The sequence below is a fragment of the Heptranchias perlo genome, unplaced genomic scaffold (assembly GCF_035084215.1).
Source record: "Heptranchias perlo isolate sHepPer1 unplaced genomic scaffold, sHepPer1.hap1 HAP1_SCAFFOLD_47, whole genome shotgun sequence".
NCBI classification, from domain to species: domain Eukaryota; kingdom Metazoa; phylum Chordata; class Chondrichthyes; order Hexanchiformes; family Hexanchidae; genus Heptranchias; species Heptranchias perlo.
In genome coordinates, this window is record NW_027139484.1 from 4,435,744 (window position 1) to 4,447,682 (window position 11,939).

General features: G+C 43.7%; 5 non-coding genes across 5 annotated transcripts; 3 read left to right on the forward strand and 2 right to left on the reverse strand.

Annotated features, from left to right (window-relative positions):
- Positions 1 to 577: 577 nt before the first annotated feature.
- trnav-aac (transfer RNA valine (anticodon AAC)) lies at positions 578 to 650 on the forward strand. Its single transcript has one exon. It is a non-coding gene; the product is annotated as a tRNA-Val (tRNA).
- A 2,727-nt stretch (positions 651 to 3,377) lies between these two features.
- Positions 3,378 to 3,450, forward strand: trnav-uac (transfer RNA valine (anticodon UAC)). The gene has a single exon. It is a non-coding gene; the product is annotated as a tRNA-Val (tRNA).
- A 661-nt stretch (positions 3,451 to 4,111) lies between these two features.
- trnaw-cca (transfer RNA tryptophan (anticodon CCA)) lies at positions 4,112 to 4,183 on the reverse strand. The gene has a single exon. It is a non-coding gene; the product is annotated as a tRNA-Trp (tRNA).
- Positions 4,184 to 11,256: 7,073 nt separating this feature from the next.
- On the forward strand, positions 11,257 to 11,328 carry trnae-cuc (transfer RNA glutamic acid (anticodon CUC)). The gene has a single exon. It is a non-coding gene; the product is annotated as a tRNA-Glu (tRNA).
- A 314-nt stretch (positions 11,329 to 11,642) lies between these two features.
- trnav-uac (transfer RNA valine (anticodon UAC)) lies at positions 11,643 to 11,715 on the reverse strand. The gene has a single exon. It is a non-coding gene; the product is annotated as a tRNA-Val (tRNA).
- Positions 11,716 to 11,939: the final 224 nt, after the last annotated feature.

Sequence of the window (11,939 nt, forward strand, 5' to 3'; positions counted from 1 at the left end):
CTGCAACATGAAACTTTGGCTAGATGACACGCTGCTTTACTGTATCTTGCAAGAAAAGTAAGCGGATGGTTTCTGTGGTGCAATCGGTTAGCGCGTTTAGCTATTAACTAAAAAAATTGTGGTTCGAGCCCGCCCACCCAGGGACGAATGTTGCACCTTCTTTCCCCACTTTAGGATTCATTTCCTCATTCTGAAGCCGGTGCCAGCTTTTTATTCCTGATCTGCAGTAACTGGGAGCACTTGAAATGGCTCCGATCTCTTAATCTCATTTCAAGTTTTCTAATGTGTGATCTGGATGCAAGAAAACACTCTGTGAACAATGTCATCTGAGCATGCCTGACTCGCCATAATTTACACTGCTGTCGGATATCAGGCACATGCAAAAAAAAACAGTGAAATGTTTGTGTGGGCGCGATGCTCTGGGATTCCCTGCCTGACCATCTCCACCGATCCTTCTCTGCAGCCTTCCTAAATACAGCGCAGTAAATGTATCCCTGTGAAATCAGCTCCTGGACAGTAATACGGAAATTAGTTTGGCTGAGGGGTTCTATCCATAAGCCGGCCATTGAGGCATCAGGTTTCCGTAGTGTAGTGGTTATCACGTTCGCCTAACATGCGAAAGGTCCCCAGTTCGAAACCGGGCGGAAGTATTTTGAAACCTTGTCCCCATTAAAAATTATTAAATATTTAACGATTTACATCGCTGAATAATGTGAACAAAGTCCATATCTCCCAGCCCTGTTCATGCAGTCCGCTGAGAGCAGGCGATGAAAGCCAGCGTGATATTGGGGTTGAAGGCTGCTTCCAATACTGTCTCACACCCGGTGGAACCTGGCGGAGATTTGAAAAGCCCGATCTCTTCAACCAATAAATGAAACGGTGTTTGAGGAATATTCATACATATAATAACATCCAGGATCCTGTCTTCAGAGTGCGTCGCGCAAAGGTCTGACTCCAGATCAAAAGGCTGCGTGTTCACATCACATCGGGGTCACTGTTTCTTTCACCGCTCACATGAGACTGGATAATTCCCGAATGAAGGTTTTAATTTCTTTGTCACAAAAAAACAGATGTTTGGTCTAAACCCTGACTCAGTACCTCCCCAGTGGCAGGGAAGGGAGCGCCTGATACCCTTATTTATTTCATGCAACAAACTGACACGAACATGATATTGATTTAAAATCGACCTGCAGATGGATGCACACAGAAAAAAAGACAACCACAGAAACAGACAGGAACTACCTGCATAAATTACATATATATATATATATCGCCTTTAACGTGGTCAGACGATTTGAGCTCGGTGAACTTGCTTCAGCTTTCTGAAATGTACTTGTCCATCCTTCAGAGGTCACGGGAAATATATCTTTTGCCTTTCGAAAAAAGACGCGAAAAGCAGAGACATGTTTTGTTTTCAGCACGGCTGGTGAAATGGCAGGGCTATCATCAATTAAGAGTCGCCTTTGAAACATTTAAAGGCGACTATCTAAAAATCACTTGGTGCAAATTTGAAATCACGGTTACTATTTATTTAGGTCTGAAAGAAATAACAATAAAAATGTCAGTCAGTGCCCGCGGTGAGACGGTGATGAACTTGTTTGCTGCGAAGTTCACCGCTGGGCTAAAGCTGACGCCGTTTAAAGGACGCGAACCCACTCAATGAACAGGATGAGCTCATAACCAACAGGTCCGTCAACGTCAAACACCTCCTTTCTTGTTCAATAGAGGGAGCAGAGGCGTGTACATCATCAGACACCAGCAACTTTAAGAAATGGAACAGATAAAGGCACAGATGCAAATCCCAAATCTTTTCAATGCAAAGTTATTTCACTTTATTTAAAGTGCCGTGAGGCTGAAAACGAGTCACAGATGATTTGCGTTCACTCGTGACTTGTTTTCCAGTGTTTGTCCATCAGGTTTACAATTCAATTTGTATTGGATATTGAAGATATTTCAGGATGATTGCACAACATACCATGTGTAAAGCAACCATCTTGATAACTTCAATCATCACACAATCTACATCGACGCTGCAGAGGCCCCATCACCCCTTTCAATATTGTTTTTCTTAACTCTCAGTTTTCAAAAGGGAATTGGATAAACGCTTGGATGGAAACTTTTTCAGGGCTATGGGGAAACAGCAGGCGAGTGGGACTAACTGGACAGCTCTTTCAGAGAGCTAGCACAGGCACGATGGGCCGAATGGCATCCTAATGGCGCTGTCCTATTCTATGATTCTATTAATAGATCAATTTCCACCTGTCACTGAGCCTCTCTAAATGGAGTGCAGTAATCGTGTCCCTGTGAAACGAGCTCCTGAACAGTAATACGGAAATTAGCGTGGCTGAGCGGTTTGAAACTCTGGTTCGGCTCCGAACAGGAAATTTCCTCTCTAAGTTTGATTAGTTTATCAATTATCTCTCCCCTTTCGATCTTAAATGTTTTTATACTTTGTTTGATCTCTTCTTCTCCTGTCATGCCCACAATATTAGACTCCCTGGTAAATACTGAAGAAAAGTGACTATTTCATAATTCTGCCATTTCGCTGTCATTGCCTGTCAGTTTATCGTGTGTATCCCTTCGTGGCCCTATTCCTATCCTAAATATCTTTGGCTGTTGATGTGTCTAGAATACTTTGCTTTTTTGTTATTCCTTTTTGCCTTTCTAATAGTTCGTTAGCCTTCTTTCACAGTCTTTTCACATTCCCCTCTCTCCTTTATTGTCTAGTGTGTGCCTTTTTCTTTAGTTTTAATTTTGTCCTTATTTCTTGATTCAACCCTGGTGTGTCATTTCTGGCTAGTTTTTTCTTGCTCTGTCGTGGGATATATTTCTCTTGGACTCTATTGATCAGCGCTTTTATTGCTTCCCACTGCTGTTCTATTTCTTTCTCCAGGTCATTAATATGTCAAACATTTCACCATTCAAAACTACTTAAGTCACATCTGCATGACAAAGCCAGTTGCTTTTGTGGGAGGAGCAAATCAACTTGGCAGAAAAATCAGCTGCAGCCCAATCCACAAATAAAATATTTCCACGTCTTGGTAAAAATAAGCACTGTCAGAAGTGGGATCCGGACCCACGCCTCCAAAACAAACTATGACCTGAATGCAGCGCCTTAGACCGCGCGGCCATTCTGACTACCTATACCATGCTTTATTCTGCATTATTTCTGCACTGTTGGCCAGTGAAAGCAGCATAAAAGTTTAAAACGGTACTCGCCCAACGTGGGGCTCAAACCCAGTACCCTGAGAGTTTTTAAAGATAAGGGGGAGCAGCCACTGTCTGTGTCTCTTGCTGCAATGGAAACAACACATTCCAAGTACGAGCAGAGAGAGCACACCATTCAGCTGTCCATTGTGTTACATGTCATGCCATCGGTTTCCGTAGTGTAGCGGTTATCACGTTCGCTTTACACGCGAAAGGTCCCCGGTTCGATCCCGGGCAGAAACATTATGTTGGAACTTGGTCTCCTCAAGCATCCAGATCGATTTTCTTCTCCTGCCTCAAAGGGAGACAGTGGCTGCTCCCTTATTCTTTGTAAGCTGCATCTTTTACTTCATTAAACAGATAATTTTGAGTGAGAGAAAACTGATCCACAGTGACGCTCATTTCAAGTTTTATTCCCTTTTAATCTGGAAGGATATATTGGCTTTGGACAGATTGGCTTTTGAAAGGAGTTAGTCGGGTGGGATCGACAAACCTTTTCCAATGGTGGGGGACAAGGGAATACGAACCAACCATCCACCAAGTTCTCCCGAATTCTCCGGTGCAATGGGAAAACGGCCAACAAAAGCCCTTTCATTGACCGTGGAAGTTCAGTCAATTTTCTGATAACAAAGCGATCAATCTATGTCTCTTGTCTATTTCCCTATGTTTCCGGATACTGTCTGCATCTCTGCCCTTTGTTTATCTCACTATGTGTCCACCTGCAGGGTGGTTTTTGAACGAAGATGTGTGTTTGTCTTCTGTTCTTTACATTAAATGAATGAGGTCATCAGATGCTTCCCTCCCGACCAGAGGCAGACTTTCGAGCAGGGTTCTGTTAATTGTGAAGACGCAAAGAAAACTTAAATTGCAGAATTGTTCAAACCGGCTCTCAGGGAAAAAATTGTGACCCCGACGGGATTTGAACACGCAACCTTCTGATCTGGAGTCAGACGCGCTACCGTTGCGCCACGAGGCCTGGATGCTACAGTGTGTGTTTGTTTCTATCAATGGTTGTCAAGCACCGCTTTAGAGCTCCGAGATTGGTGGAATGGGTTGGCTTTCAAATCCCCGCCCACTCCCACCAGATGTCAGGCAGCATCAGAAGTGTCCTTCACCTGTCAGCGGCAGCATGGCGCTCGCTTCTATCGCCTGCTGTCGGCGGACTGCAGCAAATCCAATTACATTCATCCTGCACCCAGAATTATCACATCACAGGAAATGGATGTGGGAAACTGCTCAAGATACATAACAGGACGGGAAACTTCTGAAAAACACGTGGACTTTCGGTGTTTAGACTTCGATTAGAACTGCAAAAAAGAACGTGTGAAAATATAAACTATGGTATGATGTTTATATATGTGGGAAACTGCTCAAAATACATAACAGGACGGGAAACTTCTGAAAAACACGTGGACTTTCGATGTTTGGACTTTGGTGAGAACTGCAAAAAAGAACGTGTGAAAATATAAATTGTGGGTGTGACGCTTATATATAAAGTGAATGTTCGTTTGCGGATTTCTCCCGTTACTGTCGCAACTATGGGTTGTTAATCCATCAACAATAACGTCCGCTTGATTTTAGCCCGAGTGGTTACAAAATAGCAATTTTAACAGACTGATTACAACAGAGTTGCACGACAGGTGTCTTCAACATTACATTCAACAGTATTATTATTACAATACAACTGTCAACAGATTACATTAATGACAAGCAATGAACACAACCTGACCTGTCTGCGAATCCAGGTATATCAGACCTGACCTTTGCGGACTGCCTGTGGCAATGGACTTCTGACTGTCCCCTATTGAGAGCTCTAACATTTGAGAAGGGAGCATGCCCTATCTTTATACGATTCGGCTGCATTGTTCTGTACGTAAGCACCACTGATCTTAACTCATGGTCGTAAACCATCCCACTTTGCTGACTCTCAGAAACCACCAAGGGTTGTTTATTGTCTTAATTTTTTTTAGACTTTCTCTGTCATCAGGTTTTGGATGCTTATACTAGGTTAGCACAACCTGGAGTTCAGGTGTCCAGGCACTCAAGTTTCTCTGGACATCAACATTTCATAGTTTCTCACCATTTCAAAAATATTCAGTTCTCTGTTCTTCCTACCAAAGTGAATAACCTCACATTTCCCCACATTATAATCCATCTGCCACATTCTTGCCCACACACTTAACCTGTCTGTATCCCCTTGCAGATACTTTGTGCCCTCTTCACAGCTTACTTTCCCACCTAGATTTGTATCTTCAACAAACTTGGATACATTACACTCGATCCCTTCATCAAGTCATTACAAGTCATCTATAAGCAGGCATGCAAATAGTAAACGGGTAGTGAGAGGAGGGGAAATACCGATTCGGGACCAAAAAGGATATCTACACATGAAGGCATAGGGCATGGCTGAGGTTCTAAATGAGTATTTTGCATCTGTCTTTACCGAGGTAGGAAATGCTGCCTAATCACAGTAAATCACAGTAAATGGGGAGGTCGTTGAGATACTGGTTGGGGTGAAAATTGATAAAGAGGAGATACTAGAAAGGCTGGCTGTACTTAAAGTAGATAATTCACCTGGTCCGAATGGGATGCATGCTTGGTTGCTGAGGGAAGTAAGGGTGTAAATTGCCGAGGTCCTGGCCATAATCTTTCAATCCTCCTTAGATACAGGGTTTGGTGCCAGAGAACTGGAGAATTGCAGATGTTACACCCTTGTTCAAAAAAGGGTGTAAGGATAAACCCAACAACGAGAGGCCAGTCAGTTTAACCACGGTGGTGGGAAGCTTTTAGAAAAGATAATCTGGGGCAAAATTAATAGTCATTTGGACAGGAAAGCCACTTTGGGTTTGTTGAAGGCAAATCGTGATTGAGTTTCGTGGTGAATTGACAGAGGGCTGATGAGGGCAATGTGATTGATGTTGTGTAAATGGCCTTTCAAAAGGCGGTTGATGAAGTGCCACAAAATAGACTTGTCAAAAGGGGCGATAGTGGCTGCTTCCTTATTCTTTAAAAGCGCTTTCTTTTATTTCACTCAACAGATAACTTTGAGTGAGCGAAAACTGATCCACAGTGACGCTTATTTCAAGTTTATACCTTTTTAATCTGAAATGATATATTGGCCTTGGAAGGAGTGCAGCACAGATTCACCAGATTGTTACCAGGGTTAAGGAGTTAAATTATGAGAAGATGTTATATAAACTAGGCTTAAAATCACACAAGTCACACTGCAAAAAGTTTTCATTTTTGATACATACATTAATGACCTGGACGTGGGTATACAGGGTATAATTTGAAAGATTGCAGATGACACGAATCTCGGGAATGTAGTAAGCAATGTGATGGATCGTATCAGACTTCAGGAGGACATAGAGAGCCTGGTGAAATGGACTTTAATAATAGAGGCATAGAGTACAAAAGCTACAAAGTTATGCTGAACGTTTATAAAACACTGGTTAGACTGCAGCTGGAACATTGTATTCAATTCTCGGCACCGCACTTTAGGAAAGATGTCAAGGCCTTGTAGAGGGTGCAGAGGAGATTTACTAGAATGGTAACAGGGATGAGGGACTTCAGTTATGTGGTGAGACTGGAGAATCAGGGATTATTCTCTGAGAGCGGAGAAGGTTAAAGGGAGATTTGAAAGAGATGTTCAAAATTATGAAAGGTTTTGATAGAGCAAATAAGGAGAAACTGTTTTCAGTGCCAGAAGGGTCGGTAACCAGAGGGCACAGATTTAAGGTAATTGGCAAAAGAGCCAGAGGCGACATGAGGGAACATAATTTACACAACGAGTTGTTATGATCTGGAATGCGCTGCCTGAAAGGCCGGTGGAAGCAGATTCAATAGTAACTTTCAAAAGTGGATTGGATAAATACTTGAAAAGGAAAACAATTTGCAGGGCTTATGAGGAAAAAGCTTATGGTGGTGAGACATCTTGGATAGCTCTTTCAAAGAACTAGCACAGGCACGATGGGCCGAATGATCTCCTTCTGTGTTGTAACATATTAAGTTTTGCTGGACGGAGAAGCAACGCATTCCAAGTCAGAACAGAGACAGGAGACTAAGTCAGTTCCCCATTGTTTTTAATGAGATAGCAGCGGTTTCCGTAGTGTTTGCTTCACATGCGAAAGATTCCCGAGTGTGAACATTGCTTTGAAACTTGCTCTCCATACACATCCACGGAGGAGACTTTTTCTCCTGCCAAAAAGGGCGACAGTGGCTGCTCCCTTATTCTTGAAAAGCTGCATCTTTTACTTCACGAAACAGATAACTTTGAGTGAGAGAAAACTGATCCTCAGTGACGCTCATTTCAAGTTTTATTCCCTTTTACTCTAAAAGGGTATATTGTCCTTGGAAGGAGCGCAGGCCAGATTTACCAGAATGTTAGCAGGGCTCGAAGGGTTAAATTATGAGGATCGGTTACATACTTGTATCCACTGGAATATAGAAGGCTTTTTATGATTTTGAAAGGTAGATAGACAAACCCTTTCCGCTGGTGAGGGAGTCAAAGACAATATCACAATATCACAGTAGATGTTTTACGAGTGAAAACGGCCCTACGCATCACTGTGAGTGTCAGAGACGAGCCCCTTGGTGCTGCGTCCTGTACAGTGAATGTCAAAACTTGTAAAAGTTGCAGAAAGTGTCAGGGGTTCAGATACACAAATCTCTAATGGGAATGAGATTTTGTCAGAGGTTGCAGCCTTCCCGACTTCTCTTGCCCTTTGCGAGACACCTGTTCCGGTTTAAATTCACAAACTGGATGAGTTGGTGATCACGGTGCAGCAGACTCAGCGGTCCCGGGTGAGAGAGAGAGAAATCAGCCCGGGCGCGGCCACAATGTGCGCGGTGACACTGCACGGGAGGTCGGGGGTGGAGTCAGAGCTTGGGTTCTCCCCTGAAAGCAACATAAAAAGTTTAAAAGCGAATTCGCCCAACGGGGAGCTCGAATCCACGATTCTGAGATTAAGAGTGTTATGCTCTACCGACTGAGCGAGCCGGGCCTGAGAAACCCAACCACTCTTGTCTGTCATTGCAGTAAACTCGCCCCTGGGTGTCCATGTGCAGCAATCCCAAGATAACGTCCATATCATTGTCTGTGTTTATCTATTTGTGTATGTGTCCATCTGCAGGTTGATTTTGAACGAATACGAGTGTTTGTCTTCTGTTAGTAACATTAAATGAAAGAGTGCATCAGACACTTTCCTCCCTGACACTGGGGAACCAGTGAAAACGCAACTAAAGCATGAATTGCGGAATTATACAGACTCTTATCAGCGCCAAAAGTAGCTTTAGTATATATGCACCCCAATAAATAAATAAATAATACAGGTATATGTAAATACATTTGCAACGAACAGAGTCACAAAACCAGAAATATTATTTGAACCTAATACAAACACTCCCAGATATATTTAAAAACCTGATATGTGTTTTCTGGTGGTGTCGTGGTTAGGATTCGGCATTCTCACTGCCACAGCCTTGGTTCGATTCCTGATCAGAGGACTTGCTGTTACAAAAAACAAATGCCAATTTTGGAGAATCACAGCAAATGTTCAACACAGAAGGAGGCCATTCGGCCCATCATGTCCGCGCCGGCCGAAAATGCGCCACTCAGCCGAATCCTACTTTCCAGCGCTCGGTCCGGAGCCTTTTTGGTTACGCCAATTCAGGTGCATATCCAAGTATTATTTAAATGTAACGAGGGATTCTGCCTCTACCAACCTTTCAGGCAGTCAGTTCCAGACTCCTGCCACCCTCTGGGTAAAAATAATTCTCCTCAGCTCCCCTCTAATCCTTCCACCAATCACTTTAAATCTATGCCCCCTGGTTATTGACCTCCCTGCTCAGGTAAATAGGTCCATCCCATCCACTCTATCTCGGCCCTTCATAATTTTGTACACCTCAATTAAATCACACAACTCCCTCTGAATACCAACATATATTGGACTCTCACCTTTTAAAAAGTATTCTGCTTTCGATTCTTCCTACCAAAGTGGACAATTTCACATTTTCCCACCTTATACCACAACTGCCACCCTCTTACCCAATCACTTAACCTGTCCACCTCCCTTTGCGTCCTCCTCAAGGCTTACTTTCCCACCTACCTTTGTATCATCAGCAAACTTAGATACATTACACTCGGTCCCCTCATCTCAGTCATTAATATAGAATGTAAACAGCAATTGCAACATAAATTGCAAGGGCCGTTCACGTGTAACGCGAACTGGTAACCTCTACACCACAAAAAACCGCTGGTGATTTATACTGGACAGAGGGGAACTGACCAGTCACCTCTCTCTGCTCTGATTGGGACAGTTTCACTTCACTTTAAACAACACCTGTCCTGTCCCACACTAAAATCATGGAATGGAATCGTAGAATATTACAGCACAGAAGGAGGCCATTCGGCCGTGTTGCCCTGCCTCATCTTTGAAAGAGCTGTCCAATTTAATCCAAAAAACCCAGCCTTTTCCCCGTAACCTTGCAAATCAGTCCTCTTCAAGTACCTGTCCAATTGCCTTTTGAAAGTTCCCATGAAAGCTGCTGCCACCGCCCTTTCAGGGAGTGGCTACCAGATCGGAACAACCCTCGGTGTGAAAAAAAAATCTCCTCTGTTTCCCCTCTAGTCCTAAAAGCTCTCAATCCTTCTCTACGGATGCCTTTATACAAAAATGTCATTCATCAAAACAACACAAGTTACACAGGAAAACGTCTTCATTTTCAAATAATTAACGTTCCGAAGGAGCTCCCTAATTTCCCTCCCCTAACCTGATGAATCAGATCATTCTCGTCCGGATCCTTTTTCCACGTGAATCGGCTCTCTCCCACCCTCAGGGAGTAGCCATTCTGATTCTGTGACTGTGGCCAGCTTTGTTCGGGCAGTTGGTTTGACAGGGACCTCACACCGCACCCTCCTCCCGTGTTTGCTTCCACATCCGCAGATTGGGGCCGGGACTGGACTGATTTTTTTCTCTGTCTCACCCGGGGCCGTTGAGTCTCCTGCTCAGATCACAAACCAGCTCTCCGACACCCGATCACCAACTCACCCAGTTTGTAAATTGAAACCGGAGCAAGTGCCTCGTCAGAGGGCAAGAGATGTAGGGGAGGCAGCAACCTCTGACAAAATCTCAGGCTCATCAGAGAGGTTTGTGTATCTGAACCCCGAATAACCTTCTGCTCCTTTTAATGTTTTGACCATTGCACACTGCGCGGCACTCACAGACTCGTCTCTTGCACTGACAGTCAAGCAAGCGGAGGGTTCACTCACGAAAGCAGCGTAAAAGTTTAAAACAGAATTCGCCCAACGTGGGATTCGAACCCACAACCATGTGTTATCGACTGAATTCGCCGGGCCTGCAAAAATGTTTCCATTTTGTCCATTATTGCAGCGAGGCAGCTGCTGGCTTCGCCCCAGGCGCTGAGTTTCGAATCGTGGAAGGATACAGCTCAGAAGCAGGCCATTCGGGCCATCGCGCCCGTGCCTTGTCCGACAAACCATGTACCAGATTCTCCTGAATTCCAAGGTGTGGAACGAAAGTGAACAACAAAAGCCTTTACATTCGACCGTGGAGGTACAGGCAATTTTCTGAGAAACAGGTTTGTCTATTTCCCGGTGTTTGCCTGTCTCTCTGGCTGTGTTTATCTCTCTGCGTGTGGAGCTGCAGGCTGATTTTGAATTAATAAGCATGTTTGCGCATGTTTCTTACAAAAAATAAATGAGGGAATCAGACGCTTCTCTCCCTGACACTGGGGAACGAGTGAGGCAGAATTCAGAGCAGGGATCTGTTTATTGCGAAAAAGGCAATGCAATATGAATTCCCTAATTATTCAGACTCCAACCAGCGCGAAGAACATGTGTGACCCCGACGTGATTTGAACACGCAGCCTTCTGATTTCGAGTTAGATGCGTTGCCGTTTCCTGAGCCTATTGTACTTTACTCCTATTTAATCACGGGAATATCCGCAATCAAGAGCGAAAACAAATTAAAAGCTGAATCACAGAGAAAGGGAAATCCATGCTACATCTGATAAGGCTGTTAAAACAGTTGCCTGATGGTCTAGTGGTTAGGATTCGGCGCTCTCACCGCCGCGGCCCGGGTTCGATTCCCGATCAGGGAAGTAAATTTTGAACACTTGTTATGTAAATCGCATGAACTGACTCAAAGTCTTTGAGAAGAAAAAAAAACAATCATTGTTTTCATCACCATTAATTAACCGATAACGTTATTTTGCAGAATGAAAGGCGACTGAAGGAAGTTGGAAAAGTTTAATAATTTATTTTGTGCGATGAACTTTTTATCCCTTCTCATTTGACACAGTGTATTTTTAAGGGGTTAGTTTAAAATGTTCAATGCTCGTGAGACCACGAATTTGTGTTAAATTTAACAGGACCGGCTATTTCACAGAGAAAAAATAAATTTGCTCCAACATAATGTTTCTGCCCGGGATTGAACCGGGGACCTTTCGCGTGTAAAGCGAACGTGATAACCACGACACTACAGAAACTTCTGCTTCAGTCATTAGCCAGAAGTTCGAATGACTGCATTGACTCTCTCATAACTATTCAATTGATCGAAGTTGCACAAGTCACAAAAGAAAAATGTTCATTTCAAAGTTATTAAACTCCCAAATGTGGCCTGCCTTGTTTGGACAGGGGTTGACCCTGACGTCACAGCCTCAACAAAGCATATTCTCAACATTTCCACAGGGAACAGGAGGAGGCCATTAAG